Raw genomic sequence first — 25,135 nt, 5'->3', positions numbered from 1 at the left:
CGATATCAATGACGTGGCTGAAGGGATGGAAGTTCTGGTTGGTTAAACAGCTGACGATATATATATGGGCAAGAAAGCTAGTTGTATAAAAGGATGTGAGGAGTGTGCAAAGGAATGTAGAAAGGTTAAATGAGTGGGCAAAGTTTTGGAGTACCAGATAGGTGTGTCATTCAGCCCCTTGAGCATGTTCTGCCATTCAATATAACTCTAGCTGATCTCAACTCAGTTTCAACTTCACTTTCCTGCCCACTCTCCATAAAGATAGAACATAGAACATAGAACAGTACAGCACAATACAGGCCCTTCGGCCCACGATGTTGTGCTGACCTATTATCTGACTGAGGCCAATCTACCCTGCATAGCCTACAAATTTTCCATGTGCCTATCCAAAAGACACTTAAAAGCCTTTAAATTATCTGGCTCCACAACCACATTCCATACACCCACCACTCTCTGTGTGAAGAACCAATCTCTGACATCTCCCCGACCTTCCTCCAATCACCTTAAAATTATGCCCACTCATAATAATCATTTCCACCCTGGGGAAATAGTCTCTGGCTATCCACTCTATCTATGCCTCTCATCATCTTGGAAACCTCGTTCAAGTCACCTGTCATCCTTCTTTGCTCCAATGGTAAAAAACCCTATCTCCTTCAAGATAACAAAGTGTGGAGCTGGATGAACACAGCAGACCAAACAGCATCTCAGGAGCACAAATGCTGACGTTTCGGGCCTAGACCCTTCATCAGAGAGGGGGATGGGGAGAGGGAACTGAAATAAATAGGGAGAGAGGGGGAGGCGGAGCGAAGATGGAGAGAAGATTGGTGGAGAGGAGAGTATAGGTGGGGAGGTAGGGAGGGGATAGGTCAGTCCAGGGAGGACGAACAGATCAAGGTGGCGGAATGAGGTTAGTAGGTAGGAAATGGAGGTGCGGCTTGAGGTGGGAGGAGGGGATAGGTTAGGGAGGCGGGGACAAGCTGGGCTGGTTTTGGGATGTAATGGGGAAGGGGACGAGCTGGTCTGGTTTTGGGATGCAGTGGGGGAGGGGGAGATTTTGAAGCTTGTGAAGTCCACATTGATACCATATGGCTGCAGGGTTCCCAAGTGGAATATGAGTTGCTGTTCCTGCAACCTTCGGGTGACATCATTGTGGCACTGCAGGAGGCCCATGTTGGACATGTCGTCTAAGGAATGGGAGGGGGATTTGGCTTGGGGACCGCTTTGCAGAACACCTCCGCTCGGTTCGTAATAAACTGCACCTCCCAGTCGCGAGCCATTTTAACTCCCCCTCCCATTCCTTAGACGACATGTCCAACATGGGCCTCCTGCAGTGCCACAATGATGTCACCCGAAGGTTGCAGGAACAGCAACTCAATTCCCCTGCCAATGAAAGCCAACGCGCCATATGCCTTCTTTACAACCCCATCAACTTGGGTAGCAACTTTGAGGGATCTACGGACGTGAACCCCAAGATCCCTGTTCCTCAATACTGCTAAAGAATCCTGCCGTTAGCCCTGTATTCTGCATTTGAATTTGATCTTCCAAAATGAATCACTTCACAGTTTTCTGGGTAGAATTCCACCTGCCACTTCTTTTTCCAGCTCTGCATTCTGTCAATGCCCCGTTGCAGCCTACAACAGCCCTCCACGCCCTCCACAACTCCACCAACCTTTGTGACATCGGCAAAGTACTAACCCAGCCTTCCACTTCCTCATCCAAGCCTTTTATAAAGATCGCAAAGAACAGACATCCTGGAATAGATCCCTGTGGAACATAACTGGTCACCGAGGTCCAGGCTGAATACTTTCCATCTACTACCACCCTCTGTCTTCTATTGGACAGCCAATTTTTATCCAGACAGCAAATTTCCCTGAATCCCATGCCTTCTTAATTTCTTAATGACCCTACCATGGGAAACCTTATCGAGTGCCTTGCTAAAATCCATATACACCACATCCACTGCTCCACCTTCGTCAATGTGTTTTTTTCACATCCTCGAAGAATTCACTAAGGCTTGTGAGGCATGACCTGTCCCTCACAAAGCCATACTGACTATTTCTAATCAAATTGTGCTTTTCCAAATAATCATAAATACCATCTCTCAGAATCCTCTCTAATAATTTCCCCACCAGAAGAGTGTAGACTGATCGGTCTGTAATTTCCAGGATTATCCCTATTCTCTTTCTTGAACAAGGGAATGATATTTGCCACCCTCCAATCATCTGGTACTACTCCAGTGGACAGTGAGGACTCAAAGAATCATGCCAAATGGGCAGCAATCTCTTCCCTCCCTTCCCCTATTAACCTTGGGTGTATCCTGTATGGAACTGGGGACTTATCAATCCTCAAGTTTTTCAAAATTTCTAACGTCAGCCTGTTTGAGCACATGTGCCTGTTTCACGCTGTCCTCACATACGTCAAGGTCCCTCTCACAGGTGAATACTGAAGCAAAGTATTCATTAATGACCTTCCCTACCTCCACTGACTCTGCGTACAACTTCCCCACTGTCTATGATTGGCCCTACCATCCCTCCAGCCATCTTCTTGCTCCTCACTTAAGTATAGAAAGCCTTGGTGTTTTCCTTTCAAGGTTTTCTCATACCCCCTTCTAGCTCTCCTAAGTGCATTCTTCTGTTCCTACCTGGCTACCTTGTAGCTCTCTAGAGCCCCATCTGATCCTTGCTTCCGCCACCTTAAGTAAGGTTCCTTCTTCCTCTTGACTAGGTGTTCCACTTGTCTTGTCATCCATGGTTTCTCCACCTGACCATCCTTTCCTTGCCTCAGTGGGACAAACCTATCCAGCACCTGCAGCAAACGTTCCCTATACAGCCTCCACATTTCTGCCATGCATTTCCCTGAGAACATCTGATTTCAATTAGTATTCTGTAGTTCTTGCCTAATAGCATTGTAATTCCCCGTCCTCCACTTAAATACTTTCCCATACCATCTGGTCCTATCCCTCTCCATGCCGATAGTAAAGGTCAGGGAGTTGTGATGACTATCACTGAAATGCTCTCCAACCGAGAGATCTGACACTTGACCTGGTTCGTTGCCAAGCACCAAATCCAATATGGCCTCCCCTCTAGCTGGCCTATGTTGAGTCAGAAATCCTTCCTGGGCACACCTGAAAAAACCTGCTCCATCCAAACTATTTGCACTTGAGAAGTTCCAGTCTACATTAGGGAAGTTGAGGTTGCCCATCACAATAACCCTAACACAAAGCACAAAGAAGAACAAAGAAAATTACAGCACAGGAACAGGCCCTTTGGCCCTCCAAGCCTGTGTTGATCCAAATCCTCTATCTAAACCTGTCGCCTGTTTTCCAAGAATCTGTATCCCTCTGCTCCCTGCCCATTGATGTATCTGTCTGGATACGTCTTAAGTGACGTTATTGCACCTGCCTCTACCACCTCCACTGGCAACGCATTTCAAGCACTTCTGCACCTTTCCAAAATCTGCCTCCCAATCTATTCCTCAGTGTCTCTGTTGCTACTGGGGGCTCTATAGAGAACTCCCAGTAAAGTTACTGCTTCTTTCCTGTTTCTGACTTCCACCCATACTGAATTCAGTGGACAAACCCTCCTCCACGATCTCCCTTTCTGCAGCTGTGATACCATTCCTGATTAGCAATGCTACTCCACCACCTCTTTTACCTCCCTATTTCATTTGAAACACCTGCACCCCGGAAACTCCAACAATGATTCCTGACCCTGTGTTATCCAAGTCTCCATAACGGCCACAACGTCGTAGTTTCAAGTACTGATCCATGTTCTAAGTTGGTCACCCTTATTCCTGACACTCCTTGCATTGAAGTAGACACACCTCAGACTGTCGAAATGACTGCCACTTTGCCCTATCAACTGCTTATCCTTCCTCATAGACTCTCTGCTTGCTCTATCTGTCTGTGCACCAGCCACCCCATCCTCTGATCCACAGCTCCAGCTCCCATCCCCCTGCTAAACTAGTTTAAACCCTCCCGAAGGGCTCTAGCAAACCTCTGGACCAGAATATTGGTGCCCCTCCAGTTCAGGTGCAACCCATCCTTCCTGTACAGGTACCACTTTCCCCAGAAGGTATCCCAGTGATCCACATATCTGAAGCTCTCCCTCCTACACCCACTCTGTAGCCACATGTTCAGCTGCGCTCTCTCTCTCTGTTTCTAGCCTCACTATCCTGTGGCACCAATAGCAATCCTGAGATTACTACTCTGCTCATCCTGGCTTTTAACTTTCATCCTAACTACCTTTAATCACTTTTCAGGTTCTCAGACCATTTCCCATTTATGTCATTGGTACCAATGTGTACCACGATTTCTGGTTGCTTTCCCTCCCACTTAGGAATCCTGAAGACCCCGTCTGGGACATCTCTGACCAAGGCACCCAGGAGGCAACATACTATCCAGGAATTTCGCTCGGTACCACAGAATCTCCTGTGTGTTCCCCTAACCAGTGAATCTCCTATCACTATTGCTGTCCTATTCTCCCCCCTTGACTTCTGAGCCACAGAGTCAGGTTCAGTGCCAGGGACCTGGCTGCTATGGCTTTCTCCTGGTAGGTCATTCTCCCAACAGTATCAAAAACAGTCTACATATTACTGAGGGGAACGTCCACAGGGAGTCCCTGCACTGTCTGCCTATTCCCTTTCCCATCCCTGACAGTCACCCAGCTAACTTTTTCCTGTATGTTGGGTGTGACTACTTCCTTATCTATCACCCCCTCAGCCTCCTAAATGATCTGGAGTTCATCCAGCCCCGGCTCCAGTTCCCTGACACGGTCTGTGAAGGGCTGGAGCTGGGTGCACTTCTAGTAGGTGAAATCAGAAGGCACACAAGCAGTAATCTTTAGCTCCCTCATCCTGCAAGAGGAGTATGCAACCGCCCTAGCTTCCATTCTCTTTACCCTAGAAAATAGAACCATGGAGATGATACCGCACAGAAGGGGGCAATTTGGCCCATCTTGTTCATGCTGATCCAAAGACACCCAGATGCTCTTTCTAATTCCATCCTCCTGCATATGGCTCATGTAGACAACATCCACTGCACTATTCTCATGGATCTCCTTGTCACTTCCTCAAAGTGTTCAATCAAATTTGGATGGCATAGCTATCCCTTAACGAGGACATGCTGACAATCAAGTGCTACACCCTGCCCCCAAACCTCCTCCCTTACCCCCATCCCAGGCCCCAGGAAGACTTTCCACATCAAGTAGATGTTCACCTGCACATCTGCCAATGTGGTATACTGCATTCGCTGTACCTGTTGTGGCCTCCTCTTCATTGGGGAAACCAAGCAGAGACTTGGGGACTGCTTTGCAGAACACCTACGCTTGATTCGCAGTAAACAACTGCACCTCCCAGTCGCAAACCATTTCAACTCACCCTCCCATTCCTCAGATGCCATGTCCATCCTGGGCTTCCTGCAGTGCCACAATGATGGAACCTGAAGGTTACAGAAACAGCAACTCATATTCTGCTTGGGAACCCTGCAGCCCAATGGTATTAATGTGGATTTCACAAGCTTCAAAATCTCCCCTTCCCCTACCGCATCCCAAAGCCAGCCCAGCTCGACCCCGCCTCCCTAACCCGTTCTTCCTCTCACCTATCCCCTCCGCCAACCTTTAGCCACGCACCCATTTCCAACCTACTAACCTCAACCCGCCCGCTTGACCTGTCCATCCTCCCTAGACTGACCTATCCCCTCCCTAACTCCCCACCTACACTTATCTTTACTGGCTCCATCCCCGCTTCTTTAACTTGCCTGTCTCCTCTCCACTTATCTACTCATCTATCCATCTTCTATCCACCTCTCCCATTCTCCTTTTTTAAATTTCAGAACCCTCTTCCCCTCCCACATTTCTGATGAAGAGTCTGGCCCGAAACATCAGACTTCCTGCTCCTAAGATGCTGCTTGGCCTGCTGTGTTCATCCAGCTCTACACCTTGTTATCTCAGATTCTCCAGCACCTGCAGTTCCTATTATCCCTGACTACTCCATGCCTTTCAAAGTGACAGTCTATCTGATCTCTCAGGGTTGATTTTAACAATTTGCGTGGCATCCAAGTTAGACTAATGGGCTTTAATTGTTTGACATTTCCTTTGGACCCTTTTTAAACAACAGAACCATATTGAAATTCATCTAGTCCTTTAGCACCTTACCTCTGTCACGTGAAGATTGGAAAATAATCCTCAGAACATCTATTACTTTCTCTGTGGCCTCTTTCAACAGCTTTGACAATAATCCATCTGGGCCTGGCAACTTGTCCATTTGAACGATTCCCATTGCTCGAACATTTCCTTTCTCATTGTGACTATTCCCTGCTGGGTGCCACGTTGGCTCAGTGGTTAACACTGCTGCCTTACAGCACTAAGGACCCGGGTTCAATTCCAGATGTGGGTGACTGTCTGATTGGAGTTTGCATGATCTCTCAAAGTCTGTTTGGGTTTTCTCTGGGTGTTCTGGTTTCTTCCAAAGATGTGCAGGCTAGGTGCTCTGGCCATGCTAAATTGCCCATAGTGTTCAGGGATATGTAGGTTAGGTGTGTTAGCCATGGGGAAATGTAAGGTTATTGGATGGATCTGGGTGGGATCATCTTCAGATGGTTTGTGTAGATTTGTTGCACTGAATGGCATGTTTCCACACTCTAAGGATTCCATGATTTTGTCCAAAATTATATGCTGCACCATTTTGATTCCTATATCCATATCTTCCAATTCCTTTGTGGGTATGGAGGCAAAAAAAAATTAAAATTCTTCCCATATCTTTTCTGTATCTTCAAACAAGTTCCCATCCTCATCTCTGATAGATACCACTTTTTCGTAACTATCATTTTGCTCCTTTATATACTGGTAAAACATCTTTGCATTTTCCTTTACTGTTCCTATTCATATCTTTTCATGACCTCTGATATCCTTATTTCTTTTTTGAACTTGAGACCTGTATTTTCTTTAAGCCTCAATGTTACCTGCAGTGTTGAGTTTTTTGAGACTATCATAAGCTTTCCTTTTCAGTTTAGCCTCCCTTGTATTTTTCTAGATAATCATGGGGCTCCAGATTCGGTTGTATCATTTTTATTTTTAGAGGGGATATGTCTGCTTTGTGCCTTTAGGTGCAGGTCAACCATCACTAGTTTAAAATCTGTCTATCCCTTCGTTAAATTTACTCAACGTCCCAGCATTCACCACACTCTGGGCTAGCAATTTCCACAGATTTGCAACGCTTTGAGACAAGTAATTTCACTTCACCTTGTTCAGAATCTTCTACCCTTTCAACAATGACCTCCCATTCTGGCTTGTCCCACATGAGGAACATCCTCTCTACCCCTACTTTGTCAATCCCCTTTAAAATCTTACATGCCTCAGTTAAATCTCCTCTCATTCTCCTAAACTCCAGAGGACTAAACTGCTCCATCTGTTTTCATAAGACAACCCTTCCTGTTTAGAACCAGCCTGGTAAACGTATGGGGCCAGATATTGAATAAAAAGTAATTTTTGGACAGGACAGGATGGTAAAGAAGGCATTTGGTACATTTGCCTTCATTGGTTAGAACACTGAGTATAGGAACCAAGACATCATGTTGCTGCTGTATAAGATATTGGTGAGGCCACTTTTGGAATACTGCATACAGATCTGGTCACCTTTCCAAAGGAAAGATGTTGTTAAGCTTGAGGCCGTGCAGAAACGGTTTGAAAGGATGTTGCCCGGACTGGAGGGTTGGAGGTATAGGGAGAGGCTGAATAGGCTGAAGGATTTTTTCTTCCTGGAGCTTCAAAGGCTGAAGGGTGAACTTATAAAGTTTGGGCATGGATACGGTAAATAGATGAGGTCTTTTTCCTAGGGTGGGGAGTCTAAAACTAGAGGGCGTAGGTTTAAGGTGATAGGCGAAAGATTTAGAAGGGACCTGAGGGGTAACCTCTGCTTACAGAGGGTGGTGCGTGTATGGAATGAGCTGCCAGAGGAAGTGATGGAGGCTGGTACAGTTGCAACATTTAAAAGGCATCTAGATGCTCTATGAATAAGAAGAGTTTAGAAGGATTGAGGGCCAAACGCTGATAAACGGGGATAGGTTAGTTTAGGATATCTGGTTGGCATGGACGAGTTGGACCAAAGGGTCTGTTTCTGTGCCATTCAACTCTTTGACTCAATGACACAGGAGGTAATTCCCTTGCTTTCGTTCAATCTAGTGTCACAAGATCATCTTGTACATCCAAAAGAGCAGACTGAGCCTCATGGGGAAATAATGCCTGCTTATTGAAGTTTAAAATTCAACAACAAGTTATTAAATACTGAGGAGCAATGAAAATGAAGATAAACAGTAAATAAAACTGCCCTACAATTAGAAGTCCTTAAGGAACAACTGGCTCTATTTCATGTCTTGTGTATCTGGATCGCAAAATCTCTGCCTATTTGAGCAATGACATTGCATACTCCCTATTATTATTAATCAACATATTTCGAGCTGTCAACACCAGAGAAATATTATCTCTGATTGGGGAAAGTCAGGTAGGCTGTAAATTCATTAAAAAGATAGAAACAGGTTTTATTTTTCAGAGTGAGAGACGTCAGTAAATGACACTTCAAAACCAAAAGGAATGATTCGTTGCGAATGAGTGGCATTTGCTAAGCCTGCACCTGTCTCGATTTAAGTTTGCATTTTGAGTCGAGGAGCTTGGCTGACTTGAAGTGATGTATTGAGGTGATGATCTGGCTGAGTGAGTGCAATGCTATCAGAGGTGACTCTTTCTGCTGAGCTGTTAAACTGAAGAACCGCTGGCTGCTTCAGGTGGAGACTAAAAATGCTGTGGCCACTCTACAAAGAACAGCAAGGGAGTCTTCCATAGTATTTTTATTCCTTATTAGTGATATTCATTAAATCAGATCAGCTGGTCATGTTTGGAATCTTGCTGCACACAAAATATTGAGCAAATTTTCCCATATTGTAAAGATGCCTGCTGTTCAAAAGTACTGCATTAGCAATAAAGCACATTGGCATGGCCTGAGAGCAGTGGGAGGTGATAGTCTGGTGGTATTATCACTGGATTGTTACTCCAGATAACATTCGGAAGACCTGGGTTCAAATCCCATCATGACAGATGGTGGAGTTTGAGTTCAATGGAATAAAAATCTGGAATTAATGGTGACTACATTGCTGATTGTCAGGAAGAAGCTATTTGGTTCACAAATGTCCCTCAGGGAAGGAAATAGCCATTTTTGCATATGCCTCCTAGCCCACAACAATGTGGTTGTCCCCTGGGCAACCACAGATGGGCAATAAATGCTGATGGAGCTCGTGATGCTATATCCCATGCATGAATTTAAAAAAGTCCTGAAAGTCACTGTATAAATGTAAGTCCATCCATCCCTCAGCTGTGTATTCATTATATTGCACTGAAGTATCAAACGTATGAAATACATAAAACTCTAACAAGGCTAGATAGGTGCGATGCAGAAAACGTGTTTTGGTGAGTCCCGACCAGGAGTCACAATCTCAGAATATTGGGAATGTCATTTACAACTGAGATGAGGAAAGATTTCTTCCACTCAACCTGTGGAATTTGCAATCACAGAAAGGCTGTGTTGCTTCGTAAATTTGAGAAAAAGATAGATGATGTTATGGACATTACATGTGACTTGAGACCCACTGAAATGTGCTTGACTTTTAGCTGACTGCTGGTCAGTTAGAGATGGGTAATGACCGAGCCTCCAAAGTTAAGGAGACATTGAGGGCTGGGAGTCAGTTGAAAAGTGAGATTAATAGATATTATTTTTGTCTAGCGACCTGAAGCGTCACAGTGTTAAAACAGGCAAATGCTTTTCAGGAATGGATCTGCAAAAATTTGTTGAATGAAATAATAGGTTTGTGGGGCTAAATGATATACTCCTGCTCCTATGCTCACATCACAGTTTGGAAATAACTGTTAAACCACTGTGCACAGATTCTTCTTCTGTTTTCTTACAGCTCTGTAAGCACGGCATGTTCAGAATGATTTAAACATAACAGATTGAGGCACATGCCTGACTGCAGCATAATCCTAAGCAAAGTGATCTGTGGTGCAGTTTGAGAAAATCGATGTTCTCCAGTGTGTTAAGACAGGCTAAAGAAATCAATAATCTTTCTCGGAAGCCTTTTAATCTGATCATTACATGTCAGTGGGAAGTCTAGGAAAATCGTGAGTCACTTGATAACACAGATATCCTGGTGCATTTAGTCATTGGCCGAAATAACGAAGATGCTAAAGTGTTGTGGGATGTGAATATGAAGCCAGAGGAGGCTGGAGATACAGCATAGAATAATGTTGATAAGTCTCCCACAAAAAAAGCTTGTAGATTTCAATTGGGCACATGGCTAAATCTGTCCTTAGATTTCAATTGGAATGTAGGCCTGTTCTGAAATTCAGTACGATTATGGCCAATCCTTTATCTCAATGTCACATTCCCTCTTTCTGTCTATGCACCATGATGCCTTTAAAAGTTTAAACTTAATTAAAAGTTTGTTAAAATGAACCAATGTATAGTGCAGTGTTCAGAGCATATACGAGAGGCAGTGATGTTTGACCCAAGGAGCTACATCACAGAGGCATGCCACATGTATTAAGAAAAGAATTAAATTGCTGGATTATGAGGAGGAAACTGAGATGTGGGATTAAATTGCACAGTTCTTTCAAAGAGCAGAAAGGGGCAAATAGTTTATTTCTGTACTGTGTGATTCTATGACTATATCATCAAATTATGATGTAGAGGAAAAGTTGATATTATAGAGTAAGGAGGAATCAGTAAAATGTATAATAATGGTTATTAACGTTGTAATAATGATTCCAGTGGCTAATGATTCTATTTGGTGAATAGGAAGGGATCAGAATCTCTACCGTAGTCTTAGCAGGGAGGCAATGCCCAGTAGTATTATCGCTGGACTGTTAATCTAGAGACCTAAATAACATTCTGGGAATAACAAAGTGTGGAGCTGGATGAACACAGCAGGCCAAGCAGCATCTCAGGAGCACAAAAGCTGACGTTTCGGATGATGTGCCCATGCTCGAAACGTCAGGTAGTTCAGGGTCCTTTTTTGTGAGCAGAATGTAGATGTTTTGCAAAGTGGTCACCCAATCTACGCTTGGTTTCCCCAGTGTAGAGGAGACCTCATTGTGAGCACCGAACGCAGTTGACTAGATTCTGGGAAGTGCAGGTGAAGTGTTGCTTCACCTGAAAAGTATGTTAGGGCCTTGGATACTGGGGAGGGAGGAGGCAAATGGGCAGGTGTTGCACTTTTGCCAGTTGCAGAGGAAGGTGCTGTGGGGTTGTTGGGGGTGAAGGAAGAGTGGGCCAGGGTGTCTCAGAGAGAACGATCCCTGCAGAAGGCGGATAAAGGAGTGGAGCGGAATGTGTGTCTGGTGGTGGCATCTCGCTGGAGGTGGTGGAAATGATGTCTGATGATCTTCTAACTGTGGAATCTGATGGGATGATAGGTAAGGACAAAGGGAACTTTATCCCTGTTGCAGGAGGACAGGTCAGAGTCAACAACTTTGCTGAGTGTCTGGAGTCACATGTAGGCCAGACCAGGTGAGGATGGCAGTTTCCTTCCCTAAAGAATATCAGTGAACTAAACAAAAACAGAAATTGCTGGAAAAGCTCACACCAGAACAGCTGAGGATTTCCAGCAATTTCTTGTGTTTTTTTTATGATTTGCAGTATCCCCAATTCTTTTGGTATTTACTTAGACATTTGTGAACTTGTAGGTTCTCATGCATCTACTGGCTTTGTTTTCTCGATAGTACTGGTTGTGTTTCTCAAAGGTAAGTCAAAGGAGCCTTCGTGAATTTCTGCAATGCATCACATTGATGGTGCACACTGTTGCTGCTGAGCAGTGGTGGTAGAGGCAGTTTGGTTCATAAATCAGAGCTATTTGCTGGTTCTTCAATGTATAACTTGATCATGCTACACTCTCGCCTGCTGGCAGGACCGTGGACAGTGGATTTGAGAAGCAATACTTTACGAGATAAAATAGAGTTCGACCTCCCACACAAATGGCAAAAAAAGATAATAAACTCCTTAGTTTGGACAGTGCAACAACAAGGGCTAAGTAGCTTAGACAGTAGAAAGGTGAAAGGAATTCCTACCACTTACAAAATGTGGAATCCACTGACTACTTGCAATGTTATGTGAGACAGCTTCAGTAATACTCAGGAAAGGTCAATGCAGCCCTTGCATAACACAGGTTCAAGCAAGGCAGCAGGTTTGTTTGTGGAGCATAAATATCAATTCACCTCTGACAGTCTCCTTAATGTTCCTCCATCTCCTACCTACTAACATTCTGATCCCGCTCCTTGGCCTGTCCATTTTCCCTGGACTGACCTAACCCCTCCTTAACTCCCCACCTACACTCACCTTTACTGCCTCCATCCCCGCCTCTTTGACCTGTCTGTCTCCTCTCCACCGACCTTCTCCTCTATCCATCTTCTACCCACCTCCCCCTCTCTCTCTATTTATTTCACAACCCCCTTCCCCTCCCACATTACTGAAGAAGGGTCTAGACACCAAGTGTCAGCTTTTCTGCTCCTCTGATGCTGCTTGGCCTGCTGCGTTCATCCAGATCTACACCTTGTTATCCATGATAAATCACTTGTCTGAACTCAAACAATGTTGGTATCTTTAAAAAATCACGTAATTCACTAGATCCACGACAAAATAACCTGCATATATCTAAGTGATGTATATATCATTTAAATTTTAATCCGAGAGACTCCTGAAACACTGATAAATTAACCCCCAAGAGGCCTATGTTAAATTAAGAAAGAATATTTTCTGGCATTTTAGCCATTAGCCTAGTCTTCTGCTACCTCAAATATAAGCTCTCTAAAAGTGAATTCAGGTTTATTAGATGTTTTGTTTTATATTGTTTTCTCCTCGTTCACCAGTTACATGATACTCTCCAAACATTTATGAGCATTCCCTCACCTCTGCCGGCTCAAAGTTCTGGATCGCCCAATAACATCTTGGTAGTCCTGTAGTCTGATAGGACTGCAGTGATTTGGGGAGTTTGGTTTGTAGAGTAATGTTCAGCTGTTGATGAGGAAGTTTTTCTACCTGCCAACAACCATGTGATTGCCTCCCAGTTGAACCAGTCAGAAGCATTTGGATCTCCGATTGAAAGATTCAGTTTTTGTCTCTGCAGTAAAATGCATCTAAAACCTGAAGAAAACCAATTTAGCTTCCATTTTAACCAATAAGCCGGAGACTTCATAAATTGTGAACCTATACTTCCTAGAGGCAATGGGTGTACATGGAGAAGAGATATTCTGTTAAACAACAAGTCCTGGTGACTCAAAACAATCATCTCGGTATATCCTGTGGACAAGGGCCATTGAATTGCCTTCCCTGTCTTTCCCCCATCTGTCGCGCTAATTATGTTTGTGTCTGTCTGAATGTGCGTGTAAGGGGAGTTTCATAATAGCATCAGATTTTAATTTGAAGAGTTAATATGTTGACAGTTGATAGTTGTTCATTTGTAACGAGGTTTTATTCATTTGTAATCAATGATAATCCTTGTAAAGAGCAGAAATTTCACCTGTGCTTTCTGTCATCCACGGTCTATAAACAGGTAAATAGGGGCATTTTACAAACTTTTATAAAATCTTTGTTATGGTGGGGTTTCATTTTCAGTGTGTTACTCCACTGAAACATGACAACACAGAGAGGAGGAAATGAGTGTCACTACCCATGGCAATGGGGCATTGCACAACAATTACAATTTGCATTAATACAGCACCTTACACATCCATACAGCACTCCAAAACACTTTATACGCACTTTCTTATTCTCTGAAGCATATGAACGTATCAATTGAGACCAGAAGTAATCCATTTGGAGCTTTGAGCCAGCTCCAATATTTAATAAGGTCATTTGTTTGCATTTCAAATTCAACATTCCCATCTACACCAAGTGACCTTTGGTTCCTCTCCCCAACAAGAATCTCTTTACCTTTGCCTTAAAAATATTCAATGACTGTGGTTTCACTGCTTTTGAGAGCAAAGAGTTTCCAAAGTCGCACAATCCTCTGAGAGAGAAAAAAAATCCCTTAATTTCTGACCTGAAAGGGTGACACCTAATTAAAAAAAAGTCTCCTAGTTCTGGCCTCAGCCACAAACTGATTTGCAAGCTTTTTGTCAATGCATGTGATGAATCAACACAGCTGCTAAATATCTGCTTTACTTTTCCTCCCTCTCCAAATGAGTACTCTACTGCAAATCATACATTTTTAGCAGAGGTAAGAAAAGTGATGAATTGAGCATCATCGCTTTTGAAGTGGAAGATCAAAATCAGGAGATGGTGAATTTTGGTTTGTGAGCTTTTGCTTTGATTTGATTCATCCTGGTCACATGTACCGAGGTACAATGAAAAGTGTTGTGTTAACGTGGTTTACAGGCAGATCATATTTTACAAGTGCATCAGGGTAACAGTGGGATATAATGTTACAGCTACTGAGAAAGTACAGAGAGAGATCAGAATTAACACCTGGGAGGCCAATTCAAAAGTCTGATAACAACAAGGAAGAAGTTGTTCTTGAATCTGTTTGCACGTTTATACAAACTTCTATATCTTCTGCCAAATGGAAGTGGGTGGAAGAGAGTGTAACCAGGGTGGAAGGGGTCTTTGATTATGTTGCTTCCATTCCTGATGCAGCGGGAAGCATAAATGGAGTCACTGCATGGAAGGTTGGTTTGCATAATGGACTGGGCTGTGTTCTCAAGTCTTTGTAGTTTCTTTCAGCATTGGGCGGAGCAGTTGCCATACTACACTGTGATGCACCCAGGTACAATGATTTCTATGATGCACCTATAAGAATTGGTAAGAGCGCCTGTGGACAAGCTGAATTTCCTTTGCCTCCTGAGGAGGCATAGGCATTGTTGTGCTTTCTTGACTGTACTGTTAGCACGGGTGGGCCAGGACAGATTGTTGGTGAACATCACTCCCAGGAACTTAACGCTCTCAACCATCTCCACCTCAGCACTGTTAATGCAGACAGGGGGTGTGTGGTGTGTTGCGGGAGGGGAGGGGCATGTGTCGTGTCCTCCATTCTGCTTCGTAAAGTCAATGTCCTTCATTTTTCTGACATTCATGGACAGGCTGTTGTCTTTACACCATGCCATTAAGCACTCCATTTCCTCCGTCTCTTGCACTTCTTCTCCACAGTACTTTCAACACGTCAAGTCTACTCTTCCACTCAATGAGCTCATGGCTGACCTGATACTCCTGAACTCCACTTCCCTGCCTTTTCCCTCTAATGCTTGATTCCCTTACTGACCTGTCTCAGTCTTGAATATACTTCATGAATCAGCCTGAAAAGCCCGCTGAGAATCCCATTGATTCACTACTCACTGTGAAATAAAATTGTTCCTCAATGCTGTCTTAAATGATTGCCCCTTATTCTGAGATTATGCACTCTGGTTCCAGACACTCCCAGAAGCAGGAAACAATCTTTCCACATCGCCCTTGGTGAGTCCCTTAAGATTCCAACATGTTTCAATAAAATTGCCTCTCATTCTTTCAAATTCCAATGAATAAAGGCCCAACCTACTCTTTTCTCTGGACCATAGGTGGTTGAGACATGACTTTCTAGGTGTTTATAAAATAATGAGGGGTATAGATAAGGTGAGTAGCAGGTGTCTTTTCCCCAGGGTGGAGAAATTTAAGACTAGGGGGAAAAAATTTAAGTGAGAGGAGAAAGGCTTTTCTGCTTTCTTTGTATTCCTCATGAACCCTGCCTGATTTTACCTCCCTAAAACATACATATGCTTCTTTTCTCCCTTTTGACTGAATTCACAACCTGTCTCATGATCTAAGTGTCTGTTACCTTGCCATCCTTGCCCTTCCTCCTTATTGGATCATGCTGGTCTTGAACTCTGCCCAGCAGGTCTTTAAACAGTTCCCACATGTCAAATGTAGAATTGCCTGATTACAGCTCCTCCCAATGAACACTCCCTAGCTTCTGCCTCATACTGATGTAATTTGCCCTCCCCAGTTTACTGCCTTGCCACTAGGCCCTGGCTTATCCATGTTCATAGCTATCTCAAAACTTAAGAAGTTGTGATCACTGTTACCAAAATGCTCTCCCACTAAAAGGTCGGTTACCTGGTTCAGCTCATCAGCCAAAAAAAGGTCCACTTTGGCCCCGTCCTCCAGTTGGACCATCCACAGACTGTATCAAGAAATCCTCCTGGATGCATTTAACTTCCACCCAGTCTAAGCCTCTTGCTCTATGGCAGTCCTAGTCAATTCCTGGTAAGTTAAAGTGACCTACTATAACAATTGTTTCAAAGCATCTTTCCATAATCTGCCTGCGTATTTGTTCATCAACTTCTGTGTAGCTGTTGAGGTGAAGTGGGGGGGCACAATATAATCCAATCAGAGTGACTGCGCCCCTCTTATTTTTGAGCTTCACCATATTGCCTGTGTGGATGACCTCTCCAGTGTGTTCTCTGAGCACAGAAGTAACATTCTCCCTGATTAGTAATACAGCTCCTCCACCTCTTTTACCTTCTTCTCTAACTCAGTTAAAACAACAAAACACGAGAACCTAAAGCTTTGGCAAAGATCTGTGGCTTGGGTTGTGGGCAAGGCTCCAGTGATGTCACTTTGCGTGGTGATGAAATGTCTGAACAAAAATAAGCCAACTCAGTGAGCAAGTCAACGACCAAACTCCGAAATATTGAGCAGCCAGTCCTGTAGATCTCTCAACCAAGTCTCTCCCTCACTTATGTGAGACTTCTCAATGTCAGGGGCCTAACTGAGTCAACCTTTCCCCTCTGGTTTCTGTGCTCTGATCTATCCTTCACCTTTTTCAATGATTACAGATCAATTATTTCCCCTTTTATAGCCTGCAGGTTAAAGTGAAAAGTAATCTCAGTTGCATACTTCCTTAACAGCAACTACACTAAACACCACAGGATCTTTCTCACTAATGTAACCATCTTCATCTGGTGTTTCTTCTTAGGGATATTTTTATACCTATTATGACCAAGTTTAAAAGTATAAAATGACAATATATGGTCTGTGTTTCTTTTGAACTAACTGAACAATGACATTGGTGCCACACACATGCCAGGCACATGACCATCACCAGTAAGAGACAATCTAACCAACTTCCCTTGACATTCAATGATGTTACCGCTATCGATGTCCTGGGGGTTATCATTGACTCAACTGGACTCACCACATCAACATAGTGGCTGCAAGAGCAGGCCAGAAGCTAGGAACACCGCAGCAAGTAACTCACCTCCTGACTCCTCAAAGCCTGTCCACCATCGACAAGGCACAAGTCAGGAGTGTGCCGGAATACTCCCCACTTGCCTGGATGAGTGCAGCCCCAACAACACTCAAGAAGCTTGACACCATCCAGGACAAAACAGGCGGCTTGACTGGCACTACATCCACAAGCATCCTCTCCCTCCACCATAGAACAAAGAAACCCGACAGTGTGGAATTAGAACATAGAACATAGAACATAGAACAGTACAGCACAGAACAGGCCCTTCAGCCCACAATGTTGTGCCGACCATTGATCCTCATGTATGCACCCTCAAATTTCTGTGACCATATACATGTCCAGCAGTCTCTTAAATGACCCCAATGACCTTGCTTCCACAACTGCTGCTGGCAACGCATTCCATGCTCTCACAACTCTCTGCGTAAAGAACCTGCCTCTGACATCCCCTCTATACTTTCCACCAACCAGCTTAAAACTATGACCCCTCGTGCTAGCCATTTCTGCCCTGGGAAATAGTCTCTGGCTATCAACTCTATCTATGCCTCTCATTATCTTGTATACCTCAATTAGGTCCCCTCTCCTCCTCCTTTTCTCCAATGAAAAGAGACCGAGCTCAGTCAACCTCTCTTCATAAGATAAGCCCTCCAGTCCAGGCAGCATCCTGGTAAACCTCCTCTGAACCCTCTCCAAAGCATCCACATCTTTCCTATAATAGGGCGCCCAGAACTGGACGCAGTATTCCAAGTGCGGCCTAACCAAAGTTTTATAGAGCTGCAACAAGATCTCACGACTCTTAAACTCAATCCCCCTGTTAATGAAAGCCAAAACACCATATGCTTTCTTAACAACCCTGTCCACTTGGGTGGCCATTTTAAGGGATCTATGTATCTGCACACCAAGATCCCTCTGTTCCTCCACGCTGCCAAGAATCCTATCCTTAATCCTGTACTCAACTTTCAAATTCGACCTTCCAAAATGCATCACCTCGCATTTATCCAGGTTGAACTCCATCTGCCACCTCTCAGCCCATCTCTGCATCCTGTCAATGTCCCGCTGCAGCCTACAACAGCCCTCTACACTGTCAACGACACCTCTGACCTTTGTGTCGTCTGCAAACTTGCTGACCCATCCTTCAATTCCCTCGTCCAAGTCATTAATAAAAATTACAAACAGTAGAGGCCCAAGGACAGAGCCCTGTGGAACTCCACTCACCACTGACTTCCAGGCAGAATATTTTCCTTCTACTACCACTCGCTGTCTTCTGTTGGCCAGCCAATTCTGTATCCAAGCAGCTAAGTTCCCCTGTATCCCATTCCTCCTGACCTTCTGAATGAGCCTACCATGGGGAACCTTATCAAATGCCTTACTGAAGTCCATATACACCACATCCACAGCTCGACCCTCATCAACCTTTCTAGTCTCTTAGGCTCTTTGGCCCAACAAATCCACACTGATCCTCAGAGCATCCCACACAGACCCATCCCCCTAAGCTACATATCCCCGAACACTATGGCAATTTAGCATGGCCAGTCCACCTAATCTGCACATCTTTGGACTGTGGGAGAAAACCGGAGCACCTGGAGGAACCCCATACAGACACAGGGAGAATGTGCAAATTCCACAGACAGTCACCTGAGGGGGGTGCTGAACCTGGTTCCTTGGCACTGTGAGGCAGCAGTACTAACCAGTGAGCCACCGTGCCACCCCTAAGTAGCAACAGTGTGGACTATCTACAAGATGTACTGCAGAAATTCACCAAAAATCCTCAGACCGCACCTTCCAAACCCACTTCTATCTAGAATGACAAGGGCATCAAACATAAAGGAACACCACCACCTCCAAGTTCCCCTCCAAGTCACCCACCATCCTGATTTGGAAATATATCACTGTTCCTTCACTGTCACTGGGTCAAAATCCTGGAATTCCCTCCCTAATGACATTGTGGGTCAACCTACAGCAGGAGGGCTACAGCAGTTCAAGAAAACAGCTCATCATGACCTTCTCAAGGGGCAGCTAGGGGTGGATAAGAACTGCAGGCCAGCCAGTGATGCCCACATCCCACAAGTGAATAGAAAAAAAACTGCAAGATATCAATGATGACAAGGTGTAGAGCTGGATGAATACAGCAGGCCAAGCACCGTCAGACGGGCAGGAAAATTTTCTGAAGCAGAGTCTAGGCCCGAAATGTCAACTTTCCTGCTCCTCTGATGTTGCTTGTCCTGCTGTGTTCATCCAATTCTACACCTTCTTAAACTCAGGTTCTCCAACATCTGCAGTTCCTATTAACTCCGCAAGATATCAATGCTCTTAAATCCTTACGTAATAATATCATTCAGAACTAGCTTGGTATATCACAAATACAAATGACGAGCTGGTTTTTTCGTTGAACTCAAAGCCTTTTTTATATCCACTTATGAAACTGAGCTTTAAAGTTCATCAACAAAGCTCTACCTTTGATTTCTGGTCACTCACTTCAGGAAGGAAATGATTGCAAAGGAGATACACCAGAATATTGCTTGGCATGGAGCATCTTATCTATGAAAATAGGCTGGATAAGTTTGGATGGTTTGAGGGGTGTCCGGATGGTGGTATATATAATTATGAGGGTACATAGAAAGCAGTCGTTCCTCTTAGTTAAAGGGTCAATAAATTTTAAGGTGAAAAGCAGGAGATTTAGAGGGGACTTGAGGAAAATTCCTTTCACCCAGAGGGTGTTAGGGGTCTGGAATACATCGGAAGGGTAGTTGAGGCAGGAAACCTTGCAACCTTTTAATAGTGCATAAACTTTGTATTAACTGGCACCCTTCCAGTCACAAGGACACTTGATAAGCCGGCAACAATATGTACCTCAGATGCCGCGATGTACTGCGATGTCCAAATATTTATGCTGTAAATAAAGCATGACAGTGACGTGTGTGCCCTCTTCATTACGTTCCTCTTACTTACTGTGTGCTTTTACATTGATTTTAGGTGGCATGTTAATGTTTTTACATGGATTTAATTTTAGGGATGTTGATGCCTCGGCATTTAGAGCCGTTACGGATATCTCTTGATTATCCAGAATGTTGGTCAATTAGCGCTCCCCAGGTCCCATAGGTGCCGGTTGATAAAATGCTTGCTGTATTTGGATGAGTCCTCTGAATTGACATTACATTCAAGCTCAAAAACAAAGTTCCAGGAAAAGCTCAGCAGGTCTGGCAGCATCTGGGAAGGAGAAAACAGCGTTAATGTTACAGGTCCGTTGACCCTTCCTCAGAAGAACCTGAAACGTTAACTGTTTTCTCCTTCACAGATGCTGCCAGGCCTGCTGAGCTTTTCCAGCAACTTTGTTTTTGTTCCTGATTTACAGCATCCGCAGTTCTTTTGGTTTTTTTATAATATTCAGGCTATGGATCCATCAACACAGTGTGGTGCCGGGAGAACGCAGCCATCAAGCAGCATTAATGGAGCAGGAAAGTCGACGTTTCAGTTCGGGACCCCTCATCAGGACGGGGGAGGGGGACTGAGTTCAGAAATAAATGGAGAGGTGGGTCTGGGGAAAGGTAGATGGGGTGATGATAGGTAGATGCAGGAAGGAGGTTGTGGAGATTGGTCAGTGGGAAGGGTGGGCAGATAAGTGAGAAGGAAGGTGGGCATGTTGTGTCAGGTCAAGAGGCAAGGATGAGAGGGAGGATTGGATATGGGATGTGGCCAGTACTGGGGAGATTTTGAAGCTGGTGAATTCTACTTTGAGGCCATTGGGCTGTAAGCTCCTGAGGTGTAATATAAGGTGCTGTTCCTCTAGTTTCCATGTGGCCTCATCGTGACATTGGAGGAGGCTCAGGATGGACATATTGCCAAGGGAGTGGGCAGGGTAGTTGAAATGACTGGCAACCAGAAGGTGGTGTTCATTGGAGCGTACAGAAGGGAGATGTGGCTGTAGTAATGGGTTTGTTTCAGGATGTGGTCGAGGAGCCTTAGGTTGGAAGAGATCACCAGGGCGTTGCAGTGGGAGAGAGCAACAGCTGGAGTGGGAAAGTGGGACCAGAGTCATACAGCATGGAACGGGACCCCTCAATCCAACCAGTCCATACTGATCATAATCCCAAACTAAAATAGTCCTACCAGTCTGCACTTGGCTGATATCCCTCTCGTGTAGATTTATCATATATTTGGTGGTACAGACTTGAGGGGCTGAAGGGTCGTTTCTGTACTGTCTGATTCTATAAACGTCACAGAACAGGTTGGTTAGAAAATATCAACAATAGTCCTGGTAGGGACCCAATCATTGTTCTCTATATTTTCTCCTAATTCAATATGTTTTCACTAGGGAGTGTACAATATTTCACTGTTTCTTCTTAGTGCTCACAGCTTGCGAGTATTGGAGTAATGCATACTTACTCTTCAATTGAGCCAAATAATCTTGTATTTCAGATGTGTTATAACTAACTATTAAATAATATGCAATAAAAGCTATTTACTAGTAGTTTACAAGTTGAGGCCTGAATTGAAAACTATCAGTTTGCAAGTAAAGCAGTTAGTCTAAATTAGGGCATAGCCATAGATTTTGATGGCCTTAAATTTACACTTTCCTATTTTCAGTCGCAATTTGCAGTTATTTTGCATTTCTAATGTAGTAAAACATCTTAAAACACATGCGAGGAGGCTTATGAAATAACAACAAACAGGGAATGCTGGAGAAACTCAGCAAGCATCTGTGGAGAGAAATAGAGTTAATGATTTTGAGTGCAGTATAGCTCTTTTTCAGAACCCTATTTGATGTACTTTTATTATAAAACAATAGTTTGCTACAGAGGGCAAAATGTGGGACTCCAGCCCACATGCATTGGCATAGCAGAGGTAACAATGGCATCAAGCCAGAATTCACAATGGCCACTATAAACCTTTAATAGCATGTACCTGGAAAGTTTCTTTTCTGCTGAAGGCTGGTGCACATGCATTTGTGATGTGCAATGATACGCTTGTAATACCTCTATAATAAGACAGTGTTTCATAGCCTTAATGAACTTAGCTTGATTAAAAGATGCAAAATAAAACAAGGCTCATTTGCAGAGAAAATAATAACTGCTGATGCTGGAGGCAGAGGTAACAGTGCGGAGCTGAAGGAACACAGCAGGCCAGGCAGCTTCAGAGAAGCGGGAGAGTTAATGTTTTGGGTCAGGGCCCTTCTTCAGAAATGGCAGAGATTACATTTGTGACTTGCTTGTGAAACCAATCCTCTTAACTGTGAGGAAGGGTCCAGACCAGAGGCTTGACCACATGGCATAGGATAATATGATAAATTCAGTACAGGACTGAGTATACATATATATAATATATAAATTCAGTACAGGACTGAGTATACATATATATAATATATACATATATCATTGTGACGTGACTTTTTCCGCTAACGAATTGTTTTACCTGATGCAGCAAAATGTATGTTATTCCTTGTAACAGAAAAAAATGGGAGTGGATATTGTGGTATTGAAGTATCCCATATTTTACAAGTCACTATAATGTGCAAATACTGCATTTAAGTGTCGGTCAACACTTAGCTATATGATGATTTGAGAAAGTTGAAACTGCTCAGCAGTTCCACACCTGATTCTCTAAGATACAGGCACGGATGGATCAAGACAAAGGAGCAAAATACAGAGAAATGAGGGATTATCTATATGGCTTTCAGGAGCAATGTGATGTAATCTTGAATTATGTCAACAGAGCCTTGCTACACTTGGAGTCTTTGCAGAAACAGTACCTTTTGTGTCCACCAAGACAGGAACACTGCATGAGGCTTGTGAGCAGCTCCTGCAGGAACAGTCGGAGCTGGTTGATCTCTCAGATAGTATTCAGCAGAAGCTTTCGTATTTCAATGAATTAGAAAATATAAATACAAAATTGAATTCACCCACGTCATCTGAGAATAGTGAAGGATTTATATCTACACTGGCCAAGTTAGATGACTGTATAACCTATGTATCGTCGCATCCTGGCTTTAGAGATTATCCTGTTTATTTAGCAAAGTTTAAACAATGCCTATCCAAAGCTATGCACCTAATGAAGACTTACACTGTGAATACGCTTCAGAACCTCTCCACTCAGTTTACAAAAAGGGACCCCACAGTTATGTCTATCACCGATAATGCCTTTACATTGTTCTATGTGAAGTTCAGAGCAGCAGCTCCAAAAGTGCGGTCTCTAATTGAACAGATAGAACAAAGGGCTGAAAAAAGCTCTGAGTATCAACAGCTACTCAGCGAGATCCATTAGTGCTACTTAGGTCAAAGGGAACTTCCTCTAGGTCCAAGCATCGCCTCCACTATTGCTGACCTGACCAGCCAAAATAACAAGGATCACTGTGCTCTGGTTCGAAGTGGTTGTGCTTTTCTGGTTCATGTTCGTCAAGATGAATATCGGCTATACAATGAGTTTTTTATGAAGCCACCTCCCAGACTAGATGAGCTGCTGGAGCAGCTGTGCCTGTCATGGTATGATGTGTTTCAACCACTCATCATCCACGTCAACCACCTGGAGACCTTGTCGGAGCTGTGCGGAATTCTGGAAAGTGAGATGTTGGAGGATCCCATGCAGAACAATGCGGAGCAGCTCAATGTAACAAAGTGTGGGGCTGGATGAACACAGCAGGCCAAGCAGCATCTTAGGAGCACAAAAGCTGCTTGGCCTGCTGTGTTCATCCAGCCCCACACTTTGTCACCTTGGATTCTCCAGCATCTGCAGTTCCCATTATCTCTGGAGCAGCTCAATGCCTTTTCTGCAGTAGCAAAACAAATGCTAGAATACGTACAAGAGCGTCTAGTCTATAGGACACACATCTACATTCAGACAGATATTGTGGGCTAAAAGCCTGCACCTGGAAACCGGGCATACCCTGACAAACTGGAAAATCCCTGAAAGTTGCCACCCAGGTTGATAGTGCTGTTAAGAAGGCTTACAGTGTGTTAGGTTTTATTGGTAGAGGGATTGAGTTCCGGAGCCGTGATGTCATGCTGCAACTGTACAAAATGCTAGTGTGGCCTCATTTGGAATTTTGTGTGTAGTTCTGGTTGCCCCATGACAGGAAGGGTGTGGAAGTGTTGGAAAATGTGCAGAGAAGATTTACCAGGATGTTGCCTGATCTGGAGCGCAGGCCCTATGAAGAAAGGCTGAGGGACTTGGGTCTGCTCTCACTGGAGAAAAGGAGGCTAAGAGGGGATTTAATGGAGACATGCAAGATGGCCAGAGGATTAGATAGGGTGGACAGTGAGAGTCTTTTTCCAAGGATGATGACTTCAGCTTATACAAGAGGGCAAAGCTACAAATTGAGGGGTGGTAGATTTAAGACAGATGTCAGAGGCAGGTTCTTTACTCAGAGAGTGGTAAGGGCATGGAATGCCCTGCCTGCCAATGTAGTTAACTCAGCTGCATTTAGGGGTATTTAAACAGTCCTTGGATAAGCAAATCGATAATGATGGGATAGTGTAGGGGGAGGGGCTTAGATTTGTTCACAGGTCAGCGCAACATCAAGGGCTGAAGGGCCTGTTCTGCGCTGTATTGTTCTATGTTCTATGTTCTGTTACAATGGAGCAATACTCAGCAGCACGCTTCCAGTAGAGTTTCACAGAATGCCTACTGTGTGGGAGCCGGCCATTCAACCCATCAAGCCCACACTGACCCTCTGAAGAGCATCACATCCAGAACCACTTCCCTATCCCACTAACCCTGCATTTCCAATGGCTAATGCACCTAGCCTGCATATCTCTGGACACAACAGGGCAACTTAGCAATCCACCTAAGACACATATCTTTTGACTGTGGGAGGAAACCAGAGCACCCAGAGGAAACCAGGACACCTGGAGGAAACCCATGCAGGGAGAACATGCAAACTCCACACAGACA

At 44.1% G+C, this 25,135-nt stretch overlaps 1 pseudogene; it reads left to right on the top strand.

Moving 5' to 3' along the window:
- Window positions 1–4,297: 4,297 nt before the first annotated feature.
- On the top strand, window positions 4,298–24,151 carry LOC125454283 (conserved oligomeric Golgi complex subunit 3-like; annotated as a pseudogene).
- The last annotated feature ends 984 nt before the right edge of the window (window positions 24,152–25,135 follow it).

This window comes from Stegostoma tigrinum, chromosome 7 (assembly GCF_030684315.1).
Source record: "Stegostoma tigrinum isolate sSteTig4 chromosome 7, sSteTig4.hap1, whole genome shotgun sequence".
Classification (NCBI taxonomy): domain Eukaryota; kingdom Metazoa; phylum Chordata; class Chondrichthyes; order Orectolobiformes; family Stegostomatidae; genus Stegostoma; species Stegostoma tigrinum.
Note: the sequence above shows the minus strand (reverse complement) of the source record. Positions and strands in the feature narration are given on the sequence as shown.